This window comes from Bombina bombina, chromosome 4, assembly GCF_027579735.1.
Source record: "Bombina bombina isolate aBomBom1 chromosome 4, aBomBom1.pri, whole genome shotgun sequence".
Classification (NCBI taxonomy): Eukaryota; Metazoa; Chordata; class Amphibia; order Anura; family Bombinatoridae; genus Bombina; species Bombina bombina.
In genome coordinates, this window is record NC_069502.1 from 1075605537 (window position 1) to 1075618657 (window position 13121).

Here is a 13121-nt window from a genome sequence, read left to right on the forward strand (position 1 = left end):
CGCTAACAGAAGGTTTAGTGAGGCCGGCGTTCTGTGAAGCAGAGGAGGTGGTTAGTGCGGCTCTCCAGAGCACTAAGGTAAGTATTTTAGTTGTTACTTTTTTACCTGTAACAGTGAGAAATATACATTTGTTTAACGAAAATGAATTTAAATGTTCCAGCATTTGTTTCTTTTAAAACGAGATGAATGCCAAATAGCATGGTCGCTGAATATTAGAAATACACAGTATTTCAAATATTTGGAAAAAAAGATTTTGCCGAACCGAAAATTTCGCCCATACACATGTCTATAAAAAACCTGACTAAGCATAAACTTAAAGAGACATGAAACCCCAAGTTTTTCCTACATGATTCATATAGAGCATGACATTGTAAACAGCTATACAATTTACTTCTATTATCTAATTGACTTTTTGTCTTGTTATCCTTTGTTGAAAAGCATACCTAGGTAGGCTCAAGAGCAGCAATGCACTCCTGGGAGCTAGCTGGTGAATGTTGGCTGGAAATAAATGCCTCTTGTCACTGGCTTAGCAGATGTGTTCAGCTAGCCAGTAGTGCATTGCTGCTCCTTCATTCATTCATTCATTCAGGATAGCAAGACAATAAAGCAAATTTGACATTATTTATTTATAAAATATTTTACCAGGACGAGGAGTTCGGAAGGGGAGGAGTTAGCAGCAAGATGGATGCTAGCTCGCTGCTCTAACCTAAAGGGCAATATCGAACATCCCCCACCTGCGCTTATCCTTGGCCAGAAGAGATCCTACCTGGTCTGGATACCTTTCTTGCAGACGCCGGCTCCTCAATTGCAGACCGACTCAGGAGCAGAGTCACTACGCCAGGAGGCGTTCTTGCACATACCTACTTGGCTTAAAGCCATACAAAAAGCTTGATGGAACCTGCTTAAAGTCAAAGGCCAAAGGAAGGGAGACAGAGTTGCTGTGCTGGAGGCAGAGATCACGGAGGTATCCGAGATCGGCGGCCTCTATACTTACTGCGACCGGTGTTTCCTCTGTCCGAAGCCAAGAGCCAAGATATGACAGCGCTGTAGCTGGTCCCGGGTGGTGCTGTGCGCTAGAGGTGCAGATCTGCAGGGTCGTGGACCGGAAACAGGCGAGGACCAAAGTGTGGCTTGGCGGTGTGAGGACGCTGAGGCCAAGCTGGTACTGCAGTGACACTCTATTGCAGGAAGTGCCGTATCCGTGAAGCAGGTACCAGCAAATCTGAGAACCGGAGCGGCTGAGAAGACAGGAGACTTGGAGGAGAGAGGAGACACGAGTGGAGCGGCATCAGGGGCAGGGTCTCCACTGCTATGGTCCGGTAAGATCTCCTGTTTACTCCTCCATGTTGGGTCATATTAAGAACTGTTTCTCATCTTACAACTCGCTATAAAAGCTGGATGTAGCGAGGTTAAAAGGGCCGCAACCCATTCCAAAAGTAAAGGGCACTCAATACCCAATATAGTGCAATAATTAAACTCTCTCTCTCTTGGTAACAACAAGGCATCCAGGTGTGGGTGGGAGCATTACCCACATATATAGTACCACGAAGCTGGACTGTTATACACTGGTTCCTGGGGACATTTAATATTTTGGACATATTAGAGAGACGCTCTCCTGTCTTAAAAGCTGGCAAGTTTAAAGAGGCCTTCCTGAAATATAAAGGGACTGTGGAGAGCGATAAAGGATATATACCATCTAAACACCAGTTTTATCAATATATACAACTGATTTTGAGGGTCTAAGGTGTTTAAAAGACAGTAGATAATTAAAGGCTAAGGGTCTTAGATCTAACTGCTAATTTCAACCTCTGCAGATGATCTATATCTATCCAAGTATTAGATAAAGGCCATCCCTCAATGTGCTGAATTTATATAAAAAGACTCTAAGAGTTAATCTCTTGTGCAAACAGTTTCTTGCTATATAATTAGACAACTATTTCTTTGTATTGTTTAATTGATGTGATAATTTTGCCCAACAGCTAATGATTGAGAAAGCTCCTCTGCTAAGGGTGTTGTATTTTTTTTTTATTTTTCTATTGCTCAGTAGGGGTTCAGGTTAAAAGCTGTATGTGATAAAAATCTCTATACAGGGAAAAGGAGACTGATAAGCTAACAAACTCTGGTTTACAGGACAAAACACCCGGTCTTGAGTATGGTAACCCTTTAGTTATCTGGTATTGTAGGCTGTTCTTTTTTTTTTTTACTTCATTCTACAGTAAGTAAGGAACTTGTTAGACAAAGTGACTATTTTGTCTATTTTTTGGAATTAGCAGACTGAGATCAATACAATTTCTGGAGGTGGTATGCACATATTCACCTATATATTTTTTTCTGGGGAGTTCACTACGGTGCTCCCAGAATATATTAAAAACTAGAGAGCACCGTGTTCACAAATAATTGTTTCACTTCATGTAAAGTATAGATTAAGTTTATAACACTATAGTTGTTGTATGCCTTTTGTTCTTTTCACTGTTTTATCTGAAACTACACTTTTTAAAAAAAAACAAAAAACTTCTTTCTTTTTTTTTTTTTCTCTTGGCCACCACATACACTCCACGATTGGCTCTAGCCTGGTTAGTTTGCCAGACTTTTTTGTTTTTTTAGCACACACATATTTTTTTTACTGGTCTATCCTAATTGGATATAGATTTAAAATTCACTGGAATAGATCCAAGATCAAGATAGAGTAATATTTTCTAAGTATATTTCAAGTAGGATCTTGTGTAATCTTTGACACTTATACACTTAATACATGGAAAGATTTATTTCACACACTAAAACCACCTCTCCCAGCATGCCACCTAAATCAAGAGAAAAAAAGCTCAAACCCAATGAGAGTAGTTCAGATATACTCAACCAGAATGATACAGGGGCGAGTGGTTCAGATAAAGCTCTACTTATTCAACAGATCTCAGAACTGGTGATGCCACAATTTGAAGCTTTAAAATCCGAAATGGTAACTGTCACAAATGAAATTAAACAGTTCTCAAGCCGTATGAATGAGGTAGAGTCTAGAGTATCTGACGTAGAAGACAGACTTACAATACAAGACCAGATGGTCAATGCACATGATGTTAAACTCTCTTTGATGCAAGCTAAAATTGAGGAATTAGAGGATAGGGCGAGGCGCAACAACTTGAGGGTCGTGGGACTACCGGAAACCGCGGAGTACCATGATCTCATAAATTTTGCAGCTACACAGCTCCCAAAACTTGTAGGGAGCAATATAGAGAACGTTAGGATTCCAATAGAGAGAGCCCATAGACTGGGCCAGCCTAGAAGTAATCTAGAGGGACAGTCAAGACCTAGACCTGTTATTATCAAATTCTTGAATTTTCAAGATAAATTCCATATCCTTAGACTATACCGTAAGAATAACAATATTATGATAGGACCTAACAAAATTTTACTATTTCAAGACTTCTCATTGGAGACTCAAACTAAGCTTAGGGAAATGGCTCCATACTGTTCCCGATTGATTAAAGCCAATCTTAAGGCGAGATTAGTCTACCCTGCTAAGGTGATACTAGAGAAAGATGGTGAATTTCATAGCTTTACAAAGCCTGAAGAGATCAAGTCATTTTGTCACAGTATAGGAATATAACCAAGGTAATTATCATGTGAGAATAAGCCCCAAATAGGGAATCAATGGCGGTCTCAAAAGAGATGGAGATAAACATGATAAATGTAGTTAGCTTTGTGAATAGAAACTCAAATATACATAGAAGGGTGGAAAGGTGGAAAAGTGGTATCATTTGTGGTGAGGGAGGGGGGGACCCCTCCCCTTCTTTTCCCTTCTTTTTTATGTACATTTTTCCTTTACTTTTGTACAGTTTTAAAGTTGTTCTTTTCCCTTCCCCCCCACTTTTTTTCCCCCTCTATCCCCCAGTAGCCTAAATGGTTAAGTTAAAACTTCTATCTTGGAATATTGGAGGGATCTCATCTCCGAGTAAAAGGAAATCGGTCATTAGACACCTTGGACTCCAGAACCCTGATATAGCTTTTATTCAGGAGACCCATCTCAGACCTAAGGAGGCCATTAAACTTAAAAGTAAATGGGTTGGGGAGGTACTGTTCACAACATACGATAAATCTAAGAGAGGTTTAGCTATTTTAATACGTAAACAACTAGATTATCAAATTAAAACTGTAGAAAACGATCTAAATGGGCGATACCAAATTTTGGAGATGGAAGTAAATGGTGTTAATTTTATTTTTTGTAATGTATATGGCCCCAACGTGTTGGATAAAAGTTTTTGGGAAGAATTAAGATTAAAACTGTTCTTGTATTCTGGGAAGAATTTGATAGTTATCAGTGATTTTAATATGGCTTTTTTCCAGGTACTGGATAGATCTAAGACCAGGAAGGTGATGAGGAAAGCCAGGGGAACAGATATTCTTCAAGGATTCACTAAAAGCTTGGTTTTACAAGATATTTGGCGGGTACAGAACCCGGATCGTCAGGAGTACACTTGTGCCTCTTGGGCACAGGCTTCGTTTTCGCAGATTGATTATTTTTTAATTTCAAAGCATATGCTGAAAATGAAAATGCGGGCAGAAATTCAGGATATCGTGATCTCTGATCACGCTATCATCTCCTTAGAGATAGGTCTAACTGGTAGAGTATCTGCAGCAAATAAGTTTTTTTTCCCCCAATATCTCTATAACAACCCCCATTTTAAAAAATGGATCCAAAAGAGATGGTACCAATTTGTGACTGATATCCAAGACTATCTAGATAGGCCAGAAACCCTCTGGGAAACTGCGAAAGCAGTTTTCAGAGGGGAGATTAAGGCGTATACAGTAAGAATGAGGGCAATTTGGGGGAAAAGGGAGGAGCAATTAGCAAATACCCTAAGTAATAACTACAGGAGATACCTTGTTGATCCTTCGCCTGAGCAATGGCAAAAATATAAAGATAGTAAAACTATATATGATCTCTTCTTGAAACAACACTCCTTATCAGAGGACTTAAAGTTGAAGGCCTTATATACTGGAGTACATGGGGTTTCAGCTAAATACCTAGCAAGGATTGTTAAGACTAGACAGCAGAAAAACTATATAGCAGCAGTTAAACATAGGAATACTAGAGTGACTGATCCCCCAGGAATAAGAGAAGCCTTCTTTCAGACTTACCAAGAATTATATGCGGAGAAACAGATACATTTTTCTTCTAAACAACATTTCTGGCAAGGGCTATCCTTACCTCAAATTAAGAAAGAGGATCTTCAAGAACTGAATAAGCCCTTTACTGTTGAAGAGATTGCAAAGGCTATCCAGAAGTTGAAGTTAGGGAAAACCCCTGGGCCAGATTCCCTGCCGGCAGAATTTTATAAACTACTTCTTGATCAGATCCCGATGGTTTTAGTCAATCTATTTAACGATTATTTCATCAGGAATAAACCTCAATGCACGCTGTTTGCGGCTTCTAATATAGTCTTAATTCCCAAGAAAGGCAAAGATTTAGAGCTAACTACATCATATAGGCCTATCTCGCTCTTGAATCAGGACTATAAGATCTTGACATATATCTTGGCTAGTAGACTGAAAGCTCCCTTAGGTGACTTGGTTCACTCGGATCAGACGGGCTTCATGACGGGTAGAAGTCCCGTTAAAAATCTCAGGAAAATACAATTGGTCCTAGATTACTTTTGGAACAAAATAGAAAGACAAAGGCCCTCTCCTAAAACAGATCTCACCATACTCACAATCGACGCTGAAAAGGCGTTCGATTCCATCATATGGGATCACTTGCTAACAGCACTAGGAAAATTCGGTATAATCGGTTCCTTTCAACATTTTATTACACAATTATACAAGGGGCCGACTTCTACACTTATAGTTAATGGGGAATTGACTGAGAAAATTATTCTTGGGCGGGGTACTCGTCAGGGGTGCCCTCTGTCCCCATTTCTCTTTAATCTATCTCTCGAACCTCTTGCAATCCTTTTGAGAAGAGAATTGCAGGGTATTCAGTTAGGAGGACATAAGTTAGTTCTGTCTCTATTCGCAGACGATCTTCTGCTCTTTCTCAGTGACTCAAGGATAGCTATCCCCGACTACTGGAATTATGCAATCTCTTCAGCTCCTTTTCAGGGTACAAAATCAATTATGAAAAATCAGAGATCATGTGTATACGTAAACCCCTAGTCCCCTGCAACCATCCATTTTTAGAAACTTCTCAGATAACGTACTTAGGAATTACATTGAGTAGGGACCCCAATAGGTGGTATGACCTGAATTTCAAACAGTGTATTAAGGGCTTGGTTCTGAAACTACAGAACTGGGGCAATCTCCCCCTATCTCTCACTGCTCAAATTATGTTAATTAAAGTGGTGCTCTTTCCCAAACTCTTATATTTTTTGCAGAATCTCCCGCTTCTGCTATACAAGAAAGATCTAGTTACCCTCAACAGGGCATTTAATCAGTTCATATGGCAAGGCAAGAAACCACGAATTTCATTATTTAAATTAACACTCCCTAAAGCTTTTGGAGGCATGGCGTGTCCCAACATAAAACTATACAATTACTCTGCAGTATCAAAATTCGCTCTGGATTGGATCACCGAAAAGGGCCTAAGCTCGTTTTATGAGATAGAATCCGCATTGATAAAACTGTTTAGTCTAAAGTCGATCCTTCACCATGCGGCAAATAAACTTCCAGATCAAGTATATCAGATGCTTACCTTTAAGTATATTGTGCATGCATGGCAGAAAATATGTAAGGAATTGGGAGTAGATTTCAGGAAATCAGAATTTTTACCTTTAATCGGTAACCCGAGCTTTCTAATAGCTTGCGAACCCTCAGTTTTCGAGCTATGGGCTAAACACGGAGTGAATTATGTAATACAGATATGTGAAGGTAACAATTTGAGACTTCGATCGTTTGAGAACATTGCTCACCAATTCCATCTTCCAAGGTCAAGTTTCTTTGCATACCTACAAATTAGGCACTGGGTGGAGAAATTGAGATCAGATACAGGGCCGGGGATAGATAGTAAATACTTGAAGTGTATAATTTCACAATACAGTGATGGGGTGAACACGATCTCCCAAGTATATCAAGCTATTATGAAGGTTGGGGGCCAGAATAATCTCGTAGATATTTCAACAAAATAGGCAAAAGAAAAACTAAGAGTAGAGAGTGAGGATATAACACAGAGCATCTCTCTGGCAGCTAGGGCAACCTTTATGCACACATGGAAAGAATCCCATATAAAATTAGTAAACAGGGCTTATCTCACCCCAGCCAGGCTGGCAAAATGGAGCTGGGAAAATAGGAACTGCAGTAAGGAATGCACAGATTACATACATTCCTTTTGGGCTTGTCCCAAAGTAGCCCAATTTTGGCAGAAGATAAATTTTTGGGCTTCTAAGATAATGGGGACTAGGGTTAAACTGACGTTACAGCAAGTACTGTTTTTATGTAAACATACCATTATCCTACCTAATAATAGACTCATTAACTTATTTGTTTTGACGGCCCGCAATCTAATTTTAAGAAACTGGAAGAATCATAAACCACTTAAATTCACAGAGTTTTTGAAAGAAGTCCAATATCAAATGGTGTTGGAGCAATATAATACAAGATCCATTAATCCAAAACAAGTCTCTAGATTTTTCAGTAAATGGAAGATCTATATTATTTCACTCCCTATGGATTTACAAAAACAGGTGGTGCGATACTTTAATTCTTCCCCCTGGTTGCAACATCAAATAGAACGAGGCTTGTTCCCTAGACTATGGTTGTGCAATGAATAGGGGAGTGGTGGGCTTACTATCTTCCCCTCTCCCCCCCCCCTTTTTTCTTTCTTTTTTTTTTTTTTCCTTCCTTCCCCCTCCTCCCTCCAACTTGATCTCGATAACTATTAGCCTTCAGTATAGGTCCGTGATAACTTAATACATATAAGCTATAATAGGGATTCGGTATTTGCTCAGAACCAGGAAGTAGTAGAGGAGACTCAACCAATAGATGTATTCCCTGATATAGTTAGTGAGAGCAGTGGTCGCCTCAGAAATTATTTTAAGTTAAACTACTCTCTAGAAGAGTTAAACGACATATATTGAAGAGGTCGAATAGTCGAGGTATCTAGATATTAACATAACTAGTTTGCGCAGATGATTGTATATATTGAATATGGCAATAAGTTTAGAACTAGGAGAGGAGGATACCTTTCTATTAATATTAATGCAATCAAAAGATAATGATCTCCTCTTTCTTTGCCCTTCCTTTTTTTTTTTTTCTTTCTTTCTTTTATGGCTGAAACAGCTAAAGCAGCTGGAATCTGGAAACATTTATATAGTTTGGTGTGTTGTTAACTATATTAGATCCGTAACAATGGTAATTTACTATGCAATAGAATTGCATTGTATGGGAGCTGTGTCTCCTAACACTGTTTGTTTACTTTATAATGATCAATAAAATTATTAAAAAAAAAAAAAAAAAAAATATTTTACCAGGAAGGATACATTGAGATTTCTCTCGTTTTCAAGTATGTCCTGGGTCCACACAACATTGCATTGTTACATTAGGGTACAAAAAAATACAAAAAAAACAATAATAATACACAATATATGCAAAAATTAACATAGAACAGGTAGGAAATATATAATCAACCATGACAGGTGCATTCTGTTTTGAGGTATGTAGAAAGGGATCTCTTAAAGGATTTTAGGCTTGGGGAAGGTTTGAAAGTGTGTGGGGAGGTCGTTCCATAATTGTGGTGCTCTGTAGGAAAAGGAGGATCTAGCTGCTTTCTTTTTGTATTGAGGCAAGCTAAATAATGTGCTGGTACTGGATCGGAGGTTATAGGAGGTGGGAATAGCCGGGGAGAGCATTCTGCTCAGGTAGGGTGGGAGCTTCCCAGAAAAGCTCTTAAAACACAAGGCTGGAAAGATGAAGGGTGCCTCTGGATTCCAGCGACAGCCAGTTTAGTTCTTTTAGCATGTCACAATGGTGGGTCTTGTAGTTACATTGTAGCACAAAGCGGCAGAACGAGTTATACAATGTATTAAGTTTATTAAGGTGAGTTTGCGGTGCAGGTGCATATACTACATTCTCATAATCTATGATTGGCATCAGCATTTGCTGTACAATCTTTTCCTTTAGTGTAGGGCTGAGGCAGGATTTGTTTCTGTACAGGGCACCTAGTTTTGGATAGAGTTTAGATGCAAGTTTTTCTATGTGGAGGCCAAAGGATAGATTGGGGTCTAACAACACACCCAAGTATTTGAAAGAGTGGACTGCGGTCAGTGTGCAATTTGATTTTGTTTTGATGCGTAGATGGGAATTTTGTAGTTTGTGTAATTTAGGTCCCATTCCAAAGATCATTGTGACAGTTTTGTCAGTGTTTAGGAAGAGTTTGTTTTTTGAGATCCACTTTTCTACCTCTGTGAACTGGCATTGGAGCACTGCCTCAAGCTGCGGCAGATCAGATTTGTTTGCATAGATTACCGTGTCATCTGCGTACATGTGTACAGTTGAGGATTTGCAGACATTTGGCAGATCATGTATAAATAATGTGAATAGTAGGGGGCCAAGAATGGAACCTTGGGGAACACCACACGTGACTGGGAGAGGGAGGGAGTTGCTGTCAGAAATGGAGACATATTGTGATCGATCCGATACATATGATCGAAACCAGGTTAGCAGACGAACACCAATACCTGAGTTTTTTAGTTTGAGCAGTAGTATGTTGTGGTCTACTGTGTCAAAGGCCTTTGCAAAATCAAGGAAAATAGCTCCAGTTAGGTCTCCTTGTTCCATGCCAGTTTGGATGTTGTTGCAAACTTTTAGGAGGGCAGTAGTAGTGGAGTGGTTCGCGCAAAACCTGATTGATCAGGGGTCAGATAGTTAGATTGTTGGTAATACTCGCATAGTTGCGTATGGACGCACTTTTCTAAGATTTTTGACAATACTGGGAGCAATGATATTGGGCGATAATTAGAAACCAAGGTTATCTCAACACTTTTATGGATAGGCACTACTCTTGCAGTCTTCCAAAGTTTGGGTATGTATCCAGACATCAAAGATTCATTAATTAGGGTTGTGACAGGTTTAGCAATTGCCGGCTAGAAGTAAATTAGAAAATGTTTAACATTGTATGCTTTATCTGAATCATGAAAGAAATACAAATCATATAGAAATCAGGAACTATGCAAGGGCAATTTGTAGTAGTCCTAGTAAGAGTTACATAAAGGTAGAATGTATTAGAGGAGGCAAAAATAGATATAGGATAATCAAGCTGCACAGATCTTTCCAAAATAAAATGCATCTAAGCAGGGGGGATAAGTTATATTTCTATAAAGGCAGAGAGCATTAAGCTGCAGAAATTGTGAGAAAAAAAAAATCTCAGATCTTCCAGCAGTCCTGATGTTACCCACTCACCAGCAATACAAAAATTAAGGGAAAAAAATTATAAGGTGGGGCGAAAAAACTAAATAAAACTGTGGGGCATTTTAAACCCAATTTTTTTTTCCTTTCATGATTTAGATAGAGCATGTGATTTTAAACACATTTCCAATTTGCTTCTATTATCAAATGTGCCTCATTTCAATGGTATCCTTTGTCAAATAAGTAGCAATGCACTACTGGGAGCTAGCTGATTATATCTGGTGAACCAATGAAAAGAGGTATTAGTGTGCAGCCACCAATCAATGGCTAGGTCCCAACAGTGCGTTGATTCTCCTGAGCCTACCTAGGTATTATTTTCAAATAAATATACCAAGTAATGAAGCAAATTAGAAAATTTAACGCCTAGATTTGGAGTTTTGTCGGTAAAGACTTGCGTTGCTAACTAGCCTTTTTTTTCCAGCGCACCCTTAAGCCAACGCTGGTATTATGAGTTTTCTGAATGGCTGCGTTAGCCTCAGAAAAGTGAGCATTGAGCCAAATTTAGCTCCACTTCAACCTTCAATACCAGCGTTGCTTATGGTATCGGTAAGCTGGAAAAACGTGCATGTGCACGATTTCCCCATAGGAAACAATGGGGCTGAGCTGCCTGTAAAAAAACCTAACACCTGCAAAAAAGCAGCATTCAGCTCCTAACACAGCCCCATTGTTTCCTATGGGGAAACACTTTCTAAGTCTACACCTAACACCCTAACATAAACCCCGAGTCTAAACTGACGCCCCCGACATCCTCGCCACCTACATTATATTATTAACCCCTAAACCGCCGACCTCCCGCCTCGCAAACACTATAATAAATTTTATTAACCCCTAATCTGCCCTCCCTAACATCGCCGCCACCTACCTACAATTATTAACCCCTAATCTCCAGCCCCCAACGTCGCCGCTACTATAATAAAGTCATTAACCCCTAAACCTAACCCTAACACCCCCCTAAGTTAAATATAATTTAAATAAAACAAAATAAATTTACTATAATTAAATAAATTATTCCTATTTAAAACTAAATACATACCTATAAAATAAACCCGGACCGGCACAAGTCTTCATCTGATCGGGGCAGAAGAGGTCCTCCATCCAGCAGAAGTCTTCATCCAGGCGGCATCTTCTATCTTCATCCATCCGGCGCGGAGCAGGTCCATCTTCAAGACAGCCGGCGCTGAGCATTGACTTCGCATTCTATTGGCTGATCCAATCAGCCATTCGGGTTGAACTTCAATCTGATTGGCTGATTAAATCAACCAATCGGATTTTTCCTACCTTAATTCCGTATGGCTGATAGAATCCTATCAGCCAATCGGAATTCGAGGGACGCCATCTTGGATGATGTCATTTAAAGGAACCTTCATTCAGTGTTAGCCGTCGTCAGAAGAGGATGCTCTGCGTCGGATGTCTTGAAGATGGACCTGCTCCGCGCCGAATGGATGAAGATAGAAGATGCTGCCTGGATGAAGACTTCTGCTGGATGGAGGACCTCTTCTACCCCGATCGGATGAAGACTTGTGCCGGTCTGGATTTCCTCTTCTGTCCTATCGGTGCCCGGCTGGCTGAAGACGGCTCATTACTTGCCTGAGGAAACAGAGTGCTCAGCTCTGAGAAACGCGTAGAGTGTTTTACTGATTGTTTTTATTTGTTCATTGATTCATTTTTATATAAAATACTTTGATATACTTCTGAAGTCTCCTATCTTCTATTTTGAACATCTATCCATTGCTTGCCAGAGTGGTATGTGCGCTGGGCCACTGCAATATACCCAGCTTGTCTCATTAGCACTATAGTGTGCTTCACACTGTGTGAGTATCTCTCTGAAGGGATAAGTTGGTGGGTATATACTTTACTAACTAATCTGCACTAGGAGTCGCCCTCTGTATACCCTTCCATTCAATGGGGTAGTGTTAGTTTTTTTAAGGGGGGATCGGGTGGGTTTTAAAGTAGGGGTGTGTGGGTAGTGGGTTGTAACGTTGGGGGGGTCTTGTATTTTTTTTTTACAGGTAAAAGAGCTGATTACTTTGGGGCAATGCCCCGCAAAAAGCCCTTTTAAGGGCTGGTAAAAGAGCTGATTACTTTTGTAATTTAGTATAGGGTAGGGAATTTTATTATTTTGGGGGGCTTTTTTATTTTATTAGGGGGCTTAGATTAGGTGTAATTAGATTAAAATTCTTGTAATATTTTTTATTTTTTGTAATTTAGTGTTTGGTTTTTTTGTACTATAGTTTAGTTTATTTAATTGTATTTTATTTTAGATCATTGTAGGTAATTTATTTTGATAGTGTAGTGTTAGGTGTATTTGTAACTTAGGTCAGGATTTATTTTACAGGTAATTTTGTAATTATTTTAACTAGGTAGCTATTAAATAGTTATTAACTATTTAATAGCTATTGTACCTAGTTAAAATAAATACAAAGTTGCCTGTAAAATAAATATAATTCCTAAAATAGATACAATGTAACTATTAGTTATATTGTAGCTATATTAGGGTTTATTTTATAGGTAAGTATTTAGTTTTAAATAGGATTAATTTATTTAATTATAGTAATTTTAGTTCGTTTTATTTAAATAATATTTAAGTTAGGGGGGTGTTAGGGTTAGACTTAGGTTTAGGGGTTAATAAATTTATTATAGTAGCGGCGACGTTGGGGGCTGGAGATTAGGGGTTAATAATTGTAGGTAGGTGGCGGCAATGTTAGGGAGGGCAGATTGGGGTTAGCAAA